The following is a 13,451-nucleotide window of genomic DNA, read 5'->3' as shown; positions in this document are numbered from 1 at the left end:
CTTTTAAAATTGATAACCGAGTATTTAAACCTTGGGTCGTCTTCTCAAGGAACTGCAAGGAAGTATGTTCTTATTATTGGTTATGGAGGTTGTAAAATCGGGGTTGAGAGTGAAGAGTACATATGACAAATAATTTAAATGGCAATTAAAATAAATAAATATTGTAAAGCAAACTTTTAGCAAGGTAAGAGAAATTGGAAGTCCAACTTAGTTATTCCTATCAACAATAGTGAAAGTTGAATCTTAATTCCACTTAGTTAACCTTTACTAAAGTAAAGAAAAGTCAAGGGACTAATTAGTTTGACCTTCGAATCCTATTTATTTCCTAAGAAAAAGTTGGGATTATTGAAGTTCAGTTCAATTAGCAAGATAATGATTATCAATTATGCTGAGTTTAATAATGTTGAGTTACTGATTTCTTAACCAAGACCAAAAAGAAAAAAAGTAAAATTGTTGGAATAAAAATGTCCTTAGATGGGAAGCAATAATAACTTAAATTAAAGAGAACAATAATAAACTGAAATACCTCAAATAATCATTAATTCAAATAATAATCTGTAACATGGAATAATTCATAAGTTAATTGGGCAACATCTGTAGATACGAATAAAAGCATTAAAGTAAAAGTAGCATAGAAACATAAATTAAAGTAAATATTAAACCTGGATCGAGAGTCACTCTTAAAAACTAAGAGAAGTCCTAAATCCTAATCCAAGTCCTAAATCCTAAGAGAGAAAGGAGAGAATCTCCCTCTCAAAACTAAATCTAAATCATGGTAAGTAATAAAAAATGCGAGCTCCCTTAGAATGGATATATTCCCCCACTTTATAGCCTCCAATCTGTGCTTTCTGGGCCGAAAACTGGGTCAGAAACAGCCCAGAAATCGCCACCTGCATATTCTGATACGTTCAGGTCGCGGACAAGTGACGCAGAGGCGTCGTCCACGCGGCCGCGCAGATTGAAGTTCGCAGATGCGATGCGTCCGCGTGGATCACGCGTTCGCGTCGCCTAGCATCAGGGAAACTATGGAATATTATATATCAAATCGAAGCCCCAGACGTTAGCTTTCCAACGCAACTAGAAACGCATCATTTGGACCTCTGTAGCTAAAGTTATAGCCGTTTGAGTGCAAAGAGATCAGGCTAGACAGCTTAGCAGTTTCTCCAACTTCTTGTATTCCTTCCACTTTTGCATGCTTTCTTTCCATCCTCTGAGCCATTCATGCCCTGTAATCTCTGAAAACACTTAACACACATATCAAGGCATCTAATGGTAATAAGAGATGATTAATAATAAGCAAATATAAGATCAAAGAAGCATGTTTTCAATCATAGCACAAAACCAGGAAGGAAAATGTAAAACATGCAAATAGTATGAATAAGTGGGTAAAGAGTTGATAAAAACCACTCAATTGAGTACAAGATAAACCATAAAATAGTGGTTTATCAACCTCCCCACACTTAAACAATAGCATGTCCTCATGCTAAGCTCAAGAGAAGCTATAAAAATGAAGAGGAATGGTAGGATGTATGAAATGCAATCCTATCTATATGAATGCAACTACATGCAAAATATTTCTACCTACTTGGTTTAAAAGTAAACAAGTTCTCCAAGACAAATACAAACCAATTTCCACTAATTCAAATCGTACAATAAAAAGCAAGTAAACTTGTAAGAAGACAGCTCATGAAAGCAGGGAACATAGAATCAAGCATTGAACCCTCACTGGTAGTGTATATCACTCTAATCTCTCAAGTGTATAGGGTTATTCACTCTACTCTTCTCTAGTCATGCTTTCTAAACCTTGTTCTTCATCTAACCAATCAACAATTTTTAATATACCAATGCAAACATCATGAGGTCTTTTTCAAGGTTGTGATGGGGCTAAGGTAAGGGTAAAGGTATATATATGGCTAAGTGAGCTTTATAAATTGAATCTTTAATTAACCTAAGCTCTCACCTAATATACATATACTCTATATACTTTTAAATTCATGCCTAGCTACCCATAATTCCCACTTTTGTATAATTTTCATATTCATGTACCAAATTTTTTTTCTTTAATTTTTATCACATGTGCATTGATCTTTTATTAAACTTAATATTGGGGTAATTTTGTCCCCTTATTTACTTATTTATTGAGTATTTTTGGATTTTTCTCTTTTTTTTCTTTTTTTTTTCTTGTTTTTTTTTTGTGTAGAGAAACAAACATAACTTATCAATGCACATGGATTTTCTATTATTTTTCTATTTTGGTTTTTCATGAGTAGGTTCCCAAATTCCTGATATTCAAATAAATTAGAAACATTATACTTTTCCTTTATTAACCCATGTTCCCACAGTTTTCCGACACTTAATTAACACACTATCTTAAGCTAACCAAAGATTCAATTGGGATAATTAATTTGTTTTCCGCTTAAGGCTAGTGATGTGGTAAGATATAGAACAAATGGGGATTTCAAGGCTCAAAGTGGCTGACAAGGGTGATTTAAAGGGTAGGCTTATTTGGGATAAGTGAGCTAAAATCAAATAATGGCCTCAATCATATGCAAGCATGTAAATACACTAAATATTGGACATATAGACTGAAGTAAAGATCACAATTATAAAGAAGTAAACACACAAGAATAAAATATTTATGGTTAAATAATGTAACCATGTAAATAAGCTCAAAATCTCACAGGTTGTGTGTTCTTTGGCTCAAAAACTATGTTCCAAATACAACTTCAAACAAATTTAACAAAAAAATTTTCAATTTAAATTAGTGAAATTTTTCAAAAATAGGGTCGTTAGAAGAATTTTATTACTTTAACCAAGTAGTAACTAGATGCATAAAATCAAACAAATATGCAAATGCAAAAACTAATTTAACAAAGAAAATTAAACATTGGTGCTAAAATATGAAGTGACTAACCCATGGAAGTCGGTATCGACCTCCCCACACTTAAAGATTGCACCATCTTCGGTGCATGCTGAGATGTGCAGGTGGACGGGCTGTTCCAACTGATGCTTTTCTTCAAGGATTGTGCTTATGTACTTGTTTGTCTCCCCATGTAAACGTCTTCTGGTTCCCTTCCGGGTGGCCATCCTGAAAGAGAAAAGGGAAGAAGAGTAACCCAGAAATAGAGATAAGAAAATAAAAGAAGTATGGGTGGGTTAATGCCAAATGATAAGGGTCTCATTTACATGGAAGCTTCAACATGTAAGTGAGAAAACAATAGAAGCCATGGCATACCAGTGGTGCAAAATTGCAACAATGGAGAAGAGAGTGGAGAAAGAGAGATAATATAAACCCATGTCAATGCAAAAAGTAATACAGGTATAAAAGATTGGCATTGATTTAAATAATATTACCTAACCAGAATAAAACAAGTCATAAGCACCAAGATAATACCAGAAAAGATATAATAGTTGAATAAGAACATTTGAACACCAATAGAAAAATAAAAATATGCAATGAATGAAAGTATGCAAATAAATTAAATAAAATAAAATAAAATATAAGAAGAATGAGAAGGGAAAGAAGGGAAGAAGAAGTAAGTAAGAAAAGAGGGAGGAAAAATTAGGATTGGGAGAGAAAAGATAAGTGGTGCACGAAATTGTGATGTCCAGGCTCAAACAATCCCTGGCAACGTGAGCAACTTGGTGCGCTGATCTCAATACATAATTGTCACAACTTCGATACAACTAACCAGCAAGTGCACTGGGTCGTCCAAGTAATACCTTACGTGAGTAAGGGTCGAATCCCACGGAGATTGTTGGTATGAAGCAAGCTATGGTCACCTTGTAAATCTCAGTCAGGCGGATATAAAGTGATAATGGTGTTTTCGAATATATAATAAAATAGAGATAGAGATACTTATGTAAATCATTGGTAGGAATTTCAGATAAGCGAATGGAGATGCTTTTCGTTCCTCTGAACCTCTGCTTTCCTGCTATCTTCATCCAATCTGTCTTACTCCTTTCCATGGCTGGCTGTATGCAAGGGCATCACCGTTGTCAGTGGCTACATCCCCTCCTCTCAGTGAATAATATGCTCACGCACCCTGTCACGGCACGGCTATTCATCTGTCGGTTCTCGATCATGCTGGAATAGGATTCACCCTCCTTTTGCGTCTGTCACTAACGCCCAGTACTCGCGAGTTTGAAGCTCGTCACAGTCATTCAATCATTGAATCCTACTCGGAATACCACAGACAAGGTTTAGACTTTCCGGATTCTCTTGAATGCCGCCATCATTCTAGCTTACGCCACGAAGATTCTGGTTAGGAGATCTAAGAGATACTCATTCTAGCTTAATTCATGTAGAACAGAAGTGTTTGTCAGGCACGCGTTCATAAGGGAGAAGGATGATGAGCGTCACACATAATCATCACCTTCATCACGTTCTTGGGTGCGAATGGATATCTTAGAAGAGAAATAAGAAGAATTGAATAGAAAACAGTAGTACTTTGCATTAATCTTTGAGGAACAGTAGAGCTCCACACCTTAATCTATGGAGTGTAGAAACTCTACCGTATGAAAATACATAAGTGAAGGTCCAGGCATGGCCGAGATGGCCAGCCCCCTAAACGAGATCACAGGATCAGAATACAATCCAGGATCCAAAGATGGTCAAAAAGACGTCTAATACAATAGTAAGAGGTCCTATTTATAATAAACTAGTCACTAGGGTTTACATGAGTAAGTAATTGATGCATAAATCCACTTCCGGGGCCCACTTGGTGTGTGCTTGGGCTTGGGCTTGAGTGTTACACGTGCAGAGGCCATTTGTGGAGTTGAACGCCAGTTTCTGTGCCAGTTTGGGCGTTCAACTCTGGTTTTGGCTCCTTTTCTGGCGCTGGACGCCAGATTTGGGTAGAAGACTGGCGTTGAACGCCAGTTTACGTCGTCAATTATTGGCCAAAGTATAGACTATTATATATTTCTGGAAAGCCCTGGATGTCTACTTTCTAACGCAATTCGAAGCGTGCCATTTCGAGTTCTGTAGCTCCAGAAAATCCACTTTAAGTGCAGGGAGGTCAGAATCCAACAGCATCAGCAGTCCTTTTTCAACCTCTGAATCTGATTTTTGCTCAAGTCCCTCAATTTCAGCCAGAAAATACCTGAAATCACAGAAAAACACACAAACTCATAGTAAAGTCCAGAAATGTGAATTTAACATAAAAACTAATGAAAACATCCCTAAAAGTAACTAGATCCTACTAAAAACATACTAAAAACAGTGTCAAAAAGCGTATAAATTATCCGCTCATCACAACACCAAACTTAAATTGTTGCTTGTCCCCAAGCAACTGAAAATCAAATAGGATAAAAAGAAGAGAATATACTATAAATGCCAAACTATCAATGAAACAGAGCTTCAATCATATGAGCGGGACTTATAGCTTTTTGCCTCTTGAATAGTTTTGGCATCTCACTTTATCCATTGAAGTTTAGAATGATTGGCATCTTTAGGAACTTCAGATTTCGAATAGTGTTATTGACTTTCCTAGTTCAGTATGATGATTCTTGAACACAGCTTCTTTATGAGTCTTGGCCGTGGCCCTAAGCACTTTGTTTTCCAGTATTACCACCGGATACATAAATGCCACAGACACATAATTGGGTGAACCTTTTCAGATTGTGACTCAGCTTTGCTAAAGTCCCCAATTAGAGGTGTCCAGGGTTCTTAAGCACACTCTTCTTTTGCTTTGGACCTTGACTTTAACCGCTCAGTCTCAAGTTTTCACTTGACACCTATACGCCACAAGCACATGGTTAGGGACAGCTTGGTTTAGCCGCTTAGGCCAGGATTTTATTCCTTTAGGCCCTCCTATCCACTGATGCTCAAAGCCTTGGGATCCTTTTTTATTTGCCCTTGCCTTTTGGTTTTAAGAGCTTTTGGCTTTTTCTTCTTGCTTTTTCTTTTTCTTTCTATTTTTTTTTCGCCTATTTTTTTTTATTTTTTTTTCTGCAAGCTTTGTTCTTTGCTGCTTTTTCTTGCTTCAAGAATCATTTTTATAATTTTTCAGATTATCAAATAACATGTCTCCTAGTCATCATTCTTTCAAGAGCCAACATATTTAACATTCTTAAACAACAATTTCAAAAGACATATGCACTGTTCAAGCATACATTCAGAAAACAAGAAGCATTGTCACCACATCAATATAATTAAGCTAAGTTCAAGGATAAATTTGAAACTCATGTACTTCTTGTTCTTTTGAATTAAAACATTTTTCATTTAAGAGAGGTGATGGATTCATAGGACATTCATAACTTTAAGACAAAGTTACTAACTACTAATGATCATGTAATGAAGACACAAACATAGATAAGCACATAACATAGAAAACAAAAAACAGAAGAAAGAAGAACAAGGAATGAATCCACCTTAGTGATGGTGGTGTTTCCTTCTTGAGGAACCAATGATGTCCTTGAGCTCTTCTATGTCTCTTCCTTGTCTTTGTTGCTCCTCCCTCATTGCTTTTTGATCTTCTCTTATTTCATGAAGCATGATGGAGTGCTCTTGATGTTCCACCCTTAGTTGTCCCATATTGGAACTCAATTCTCCTAGGGAGGTGTTGATTTGCTCCCAATAGTTTTGTGGAGGAAAGTGCATTTGAGGCATTTCCGGAATCTCATGGTGATGAGCTTCTTGCGCCTCTTGAGCTCCATGACTGGGCTCTCTTGCTTGCTCCATCTTTTTCTTAGTGATGGGCTTTTCCTCTTTAATGAGGATATCTCCCTCAATGTCAATCCCAGCTGAATTGCATAGGTGGCAAATGAGGTGAGGAAAGGCTAACCTTGCCATGGTGGAGGACTTGTCAGCCACCTTGTAAAGTTCTTGAGGTATAATCTCATGAACTTCCACCTCTTCTCCAATCATGATGCTATGGATCATGATGGCCCGGTCTATAGTAACTTCAGACCGGTTGCTAGTGGGAATGATTGAGCATTGAATAAACTCTAACCATCCTCTAGCAATAGGCTTGAGGTCCAATCTTCTTAGTTGAACCGGCTTGCCTTTGGAGTCAATCTTCCATTGAGCTCCTTCTACACATATGTCCATAAGGACTTGGTCCAACCTTTGATCAAAGTTGACTCTCCTTGTGTAGGGGCGTGCGTTCTCTTCCATGTATGGCAAGTTGAACGCCAACCTCACATTCTCCGGACTAAAATTTAAGTATTTCCCCCGAACCATTGTAACATAGTTCTTTGGATCCGGGTTCTTACTTTGATCATGGTTCTTGGTGATCCATGCATTGGCATAGAACTCTTGAACCATTAGGATGCCGACTTGTTGGATGGGATTTGTTAGAACTTCCCAACCTCTTCTTTGAATTTCATGTCGGATCTCCGGATACTCATTTCTTTTGAGTTTAAAAGGGACCTTAGGGATCACCTTCTTCTTGGCCACAACATCATAGAAGTGGTCTTGATGGGCTTTGGAGATGAACCTTTCCATCTCCCATGACTCGGATGTGGAAGCTCTTGTCTTCCCTTTCCCTCTTCTAGAGGATTCTCCGGTCTTAGGTGCCATCAATGGTAATGGAAAAACAAAAAGCTTATACTTTTACCACACCAAACTTAGAATATTGCTCGCCCTCGAGCAATAAACAAAAGAATAGATGAAGAAGAAGAAGAAATATGGAGAGGGAGAGGGAGATGTGGTTTCGGCTAAGGAGAGTGTAGAGGGGTGTGTTGTGTGAATTTGATGAAGAATGGAGGGCTTTATATAGGGAGGGGAAGGGGGGGTTAAGGTTCGGCCATATGGGTGGGTTTGGGTGGGAAATTGGTTTTGAAATTTGAAGGTAGGTGGAGTTTATGAGGTAGGTTTATGGGGAAGAGAAGATGGATGTGAGTGGTGAAGGTTTAGTGGGGAAGAGAGATTGAGGTGATTGGTGAGGGGTTTTTAGGGAAGAGTGTTTGTGGGGTTGTGTGAAAGAGAGTGGTGAGAAGAAGTGATTGGAGGTAGGTGGGGATCCTGTGGGGTCCACAGATCCTGAGTGGATCCTGTGGGGTCCACAGATCCTGAGTGGATCCTGTGGGGTCCACAGATCCTGAGGTTTTCAAGGATTTACATCCCTGCACCCATTAGGCATGTAAAAATGCCTTTGTATCCAACTCTGGGCGTTCAGCGCCAGGTTGGTGGCCATTTTGGGCGTTCAACGCCCATTTGTGTGCTATTTCTGGCGTTGAACGCCAGAACCATGCCTGTTCTGGCGTTCAGCGCCCAGAAGCTGCCCATTTTGGGCGTTCAGCGCCAGAACCATGCTCTGTTCTGGCGCTGAACGCCAGACAGATGCTCCTCCAGGGTGTGATTTTTCTTCTGCTGTTTTTGATTCCGTTTTCAATTTTTATATTTATTTTGTGACTCCACATGATCATGAACCTAAGAAAACATGAAAAATAATAAAAATAAGAATTAGATAAACATTGGGTTGCCTCCCAACAAGCGCTTCTTTAATGTCAATAGCTTGACAGTGGGCTCTCATGGAGCCTCACAGATGTGCAGAGCTTTGTTGAGACTCTCCAACACCAAACTTAGAGTTTGGATATGGGAGTTCAACACCAAACTTAGAGTTTGGTTGTGGCCTCCCAACACCAAACTTGAGTTTGACTGTGGGGGCTCTGGTTGACTCTACTTTGAGAGAAGCTTTTCAAGCTTCCTCTCCATGGTTGCAGAGGGAGATCCTTGAGTTTTGAACACAAGGGAGTCCTCATTCCATTGAAGGACTATTTCACCTCTGTCAACATCAATCACAGCTCTTGCTGTGGCCAGGAAAGGTCTTCCTAGGATGATGGATTCATCCTCTTCCTTTCCAGTATCCAGGACTATGAAATCAGTAGGTATGTAAAGGCCCTCAACCTTTACTAATACATCTTCTACTTGTCCATAAGCCTGTTTTCTTGAGCTGTCTGCCATCTCTAGTGAGATTTTAGCAGCTTGCACCCCATAGATTCCCAGTTTCTCTATTACAGAGAGGGGCATGGGGTTTATTCCTGAACCAAGGTCACACAGAGCCTTAAAGATCATGGTGCCTATGGTACAAGGTATTATGAACTTTCCAGGATCCTGTCTCTTCTGAGGCAATGTCAGTTGATCCAGATCACTTAGTTCATTGATGAACAAGGGAGGTTCAACTTCCCAAGTATCAATGCCAAATAATTTGGCATTCAGTTTCATGATTGCACCAAGAAACTTGGCAGTTTGCTCTTCAGTAACATCCTTATTCTCTTCAGAAGAGGAATACTCATCAGAGCTCATGAAGGGCATAAGGAGGTTCAATGGAATCTCTATGGTCTCTAGATGAGTCTCAGATTCCTTTGGTTCCTCAGAGAGAAGCTCCTTATTGATCACTGGATGTCCCAGGAGGTCCTCCTCCTTGGGATTCACGTCCTCTCCTCTCCTCAGAGGTTCGGCCATGGCGCTTATGTCAATGGCCTTGCACTCTCCTTTTGGGTTCTCTTCTGTATTGCTTGGGAGAGTACTAGGAGGGATTTCAGTGATCCTTTTACTCAGCTGGCCCACTTGTGCTTCCAGATTTCTAATGGAAGACCTTGTTTCATTCATGAAACTTACAGTGGCCTTAGATAGATCAGAGACTAGATTTGCTAAATTAGAAGCATTTTGTTCAGAGTTCTCTGTCTGTTGCTGAGTTGATGATGGAAAAGGCTTGCTATTGCTAAACCTGTTTCTTCCACCATTATTAAAGCCTTGTTGAGGCTTTTGATCCTTCCATGAGAAATTTGGATGATTTCTCCATGTTGAGTTATAGGTGTTTCCATAAGGTTCACCTAAGTAATTTACCTCTGCTATTGCAGGGTTCTCAGGATCATAAGCTTCTTCTTCAGAAGAAGCCTCTTGAGTACTGTTGGATGCAGCTTGCATTCCATGCAGACTCTGAGAGATCATATTGACTTGCTGAGTCAATATTTTGTTCTGAGCCAATATGGCATTCAGAGTATCAACTTCAAGAACTCCCTTCTTCATAGGCGTCCCATTGCTTACAGGATTCCTTTCAGAAGTGTACATGAACTGGTTATTAGCAACCATGTCAATGAGTTCTTGAGCTTCTGCAGGCGTTTTCTTTAGGTGAATGGATCCACCTGCAGAAGTGTCCAGTGACATCTTTGATAGCTCAGATAAACCATCATAGAATATATCCAGGATGGTCCATTCTGAAAGCATGTCAGAAGGACACTTTTTGGTCAACTGTTTGTATCTTTCCCAAGCTTCATAGAGGGATTCACCTTCTTTCTATCTGAAGGTTTGAACATCAGCTCTAAGCTTGCTCAGCTTTTGAGGAGGAAAGTACTTGGCTAAGAAAGCCGTGACCAGCTTATCCCAAGAGTTCAGGCTGTCTTTGGGTTGAGAATCCAACCATAATCTAGCTCTGTCTCTTACAGCAAAAGGGAAAAGCATGAGCCTGTAGACTTCAGGATCTACTCCATTAGTCTTAACAGTCTCACATATCTGCAAGAATTCAGTCAAGAACTAAAAAGGATCTTCAGATGGAAGTCCATGAAACTTGCAGTTCTGCTGCATCAGAGAAACTAATTGAGGTTTCAGCTCAAAGTTGTTTGCTCCAATGGCAGGAATGGAGATGCTTCTTCCATGTAAATTGGAATTAGGTGCAGTAAAGTCACCAAGCATCTTCCTTACATTATTATTATTTTCGGCTGCCATCTCCTCTTCCTGTTCGAAAATTTCTGAAAGGTTTTCTCTGGATTGTTGTATTTTAGCTTCTCTTAATTTTCTCTTCAGAGTCCTTTCAGGTTCTGGATCTGCTTCCACAAGAATGTTCTTATCCTTGCTCCTGCTCATATGACAAAGAAGAAGGCACAGAAAAATAATAATAATAATAGAGATCCTTTATATCACAGTATAGGGATCCCTGTGTGAGTAGAAGAAGAGGGGGAGATAAAGGATGTGATGTAAAGGAAAAAACACAACTGTACGGATGGAAGAGATGTGAGATGAGATGTTAGGATATGAATGAATAAATAGAATGAGATGGGGGAGGGATAATTTTCGAAAATTATTTTGAAAAAGAGTTAGTGATTTTTGAAAAATGGTTTTTGAAAAAATGTTGGTAATTTTCGAAAATTAAGATTTAAAAATTAAGATGATTAATAAATTAAAAAGAATTTTTGAAAAAGAGGGGAGATATTTTCGAAAATAAGAGAGAGAGAGTTAGTTAGGTGGTTTTGAAAAAGTTAAGAAACAAACAAAAAGTTAGTTAGTTAGTTGAAACAAATTTTGAAAAGATAAGAGGTTAGGAAGTTAGAGAAGATATTTTGAAAAGATATTTTTGAAAAAGATAAGATAAGAAGATATTTTTGAAAAGATATGATAGAAATTAGTTTTTGAAAAAGATTTGATTTTTGAAATCTCAATTAATGACTTGATTCATAAGAAATCACAAGATATGATTCTAGAACTCAAAGTTTGAATCTTTCTTAACAAGCAAGTAACAAACTTCAAATTTTTGAATCAAAACATTAATTGATTATGTTATTTTTGAAAATTTGATATAAAAATAAGAAAAAGATTTTTGAAAAATATTTTTGGAATTTTCGAAAATATCCAAAAAATTTTGAAAAAGATTTGATTTTTGAAAAAGATTTTGAAAAAGATAAGATTTTCAAATTGAAAATTTGATTTGACTCATAAGAAACAACTTGATTTTTTTTTTTTTAAATTTTTGAAAAAGTCAACTCAATTTTCGAATTTGATGAGAGAAAAAGGGAAAGATATTTTTTTTTTATTTTTGAAATTTTTATGAAAAACATGAAAAATATGCAATGCATGAAATTTTTAGATCAAAACAATGAATGCATGCAAGAATGCTATGAATGTCAAGATGAACACCAAGAACACTATGAATGTCATGATGAACATCAAGACACAATTTTGAAAAATTTTTAATGCAAAGAAAACATGCAAGACACCAAACTTAGAATTCTTTAATGCTTACGCACTAAGAATTCAAGAATGCATATGATAAACATGAAAAGACACAAAACAAAAAATCATCAAGATCAAACAAGAAGACTTACCAAGAACAACTTGAAGATCATGAAGAACACTACGAATGCATGATATTTTCGAAAAAATGCAAGATGCATATGCAAGTGACACCAAACTTATGATATGACTCAAGACTCAAACAAGAACACAAAAATATTTTTGATTTTTATGATTTTCTAATTTTTTTGGTATTTTTCGAAAATTATATGAAAAAGAAAAATAAGGATTCCAAAATTTTTAATATGAATTCCAGGAATCCTGCATTCTTAGTCTAAAGCTTCAGTCCAGGAATTAGACATGGCTCACTAGCCAGCCAAGCTTTCAATGAAAGCTCCGGTCCAAAACACTAGACATGGCCAATGGCCAGCCAAGCTTCAGCAGGTGATTGAGGATCAGCAGCAGGTTGATTAGCAACAACTAGCTTGCTCTTGATAACAAATTGCAAGCCTCAGTCCAAATGAATTTAGACATGGCTTTACAGCCAGCCAGGCTTCAACATGCTTCATGAAACACTAGAATTCATTCTTAAAAATTCTGAAGCCATAGAATAATTTATTTTTGAAAACATTTTTATTTTTTTTTCGAAAACAGATGAGAGATTTTTGAAATTATTTTTTGAAAAAGAAAAGAAAACAAAAAGAAAATTACCTAATCTGAGCAACAAGATGAACCGTCAGTTGTCCAAACTCAAACAATCCCCGGCAACGGCGCCAAAAACTTGGTGCACGAAATTGTGATGTCCAGGCTCAAACAATCCCTGGCAACGTGAGCAACTTGGTGCGCTGATCTCAATACATAATTGTCACAACTTCGATACAACTAACCAGCAAGTGCACTGGGTCGTCCAAGTAATACCTTACGTAAGTAAGGGTCGAATCCCACGGAGATTGTTGGTATGAAGCAAGCTATGGTCACCTTGTAAATCTCAGTCAGGCGGATATAAAGTGATAATGGTGTTTTCGAATATATAATAAAATAGAGATAGAGATACTTATGTAAATCATTGGTAGGAATTTCAGATAAGCGAATGGAGATGCTTTTCGTTCCTCTGAACCTCTGCTTTCCTGCTATCTTCATCCAATCTGTCTTACTCCTTTCCATGGCTGGCTGTATGCAAGGGCATCACCGTTGTCAGTGGCTACATCCCCTCCTCTCAGTGAATAATATGCTCACGCACCCTGTCACGGCATGGCTATTCATCTGTCGGTTCTCGATCATGCTGGAATAGGATTCACCCTCCTTTTGCGTCTGTCACTAACGCCCAGCACTCGCGAGTTTGAAGCTCGTCACAGTCATTCAATCATTGAATCCTACTCGGAATACCACAGACAAGGTTTAGACTTTCCGGATTCTCTTGAATGCCGCCATCATTCTAGCTTACGCCACGAAGATTCTGGTTAGGAGATCTAAGAGATACTCATTCTAGCTTAAT

The 13,451-nt window shown here is 37.9% G+C and overlaps 1 non-coding gene across 1 annotated transcript; it reads left to right on the top strand.

Moving 5' to 3' along the window:
• Positions 1–10,171: 10,171 nt before the first annotated feature.
• LOC112753356 (small nucleolar RNA R71) lies at positions 10,172–10,279 on the top strand. The gene has a single exon (XR_003177746.1). It is a non-coding gene; the product is annotated as a small nucleolar RNA R71 (small nucleolar RNA).
• The last annotated feature ends 3,172 nt before the right edge of the window (positions 10,280–13,451 follow it).

Source organism: Arachis hypogaea, chromosome 15 (assembly GCF_003086295.3).
Source record: "Arachis hypogaea cultivar Tifrunner chromosome 15, arahy.Tifrunner.gnm2.J5K5, whole genome shotgun sequence".
NCBI classification, from domain to species: Eukaryota; Viridiplantae; Streptophyta; class Magnoliopsida; order Fabales; family Fabaceae; genus Arachis; species Arachis hypogaea.
The sequence above is the reverse complement of the archived record's forward strand: the minus strand, read 5'-3'. Positions and strand labels throughout refer to the sequence as shown.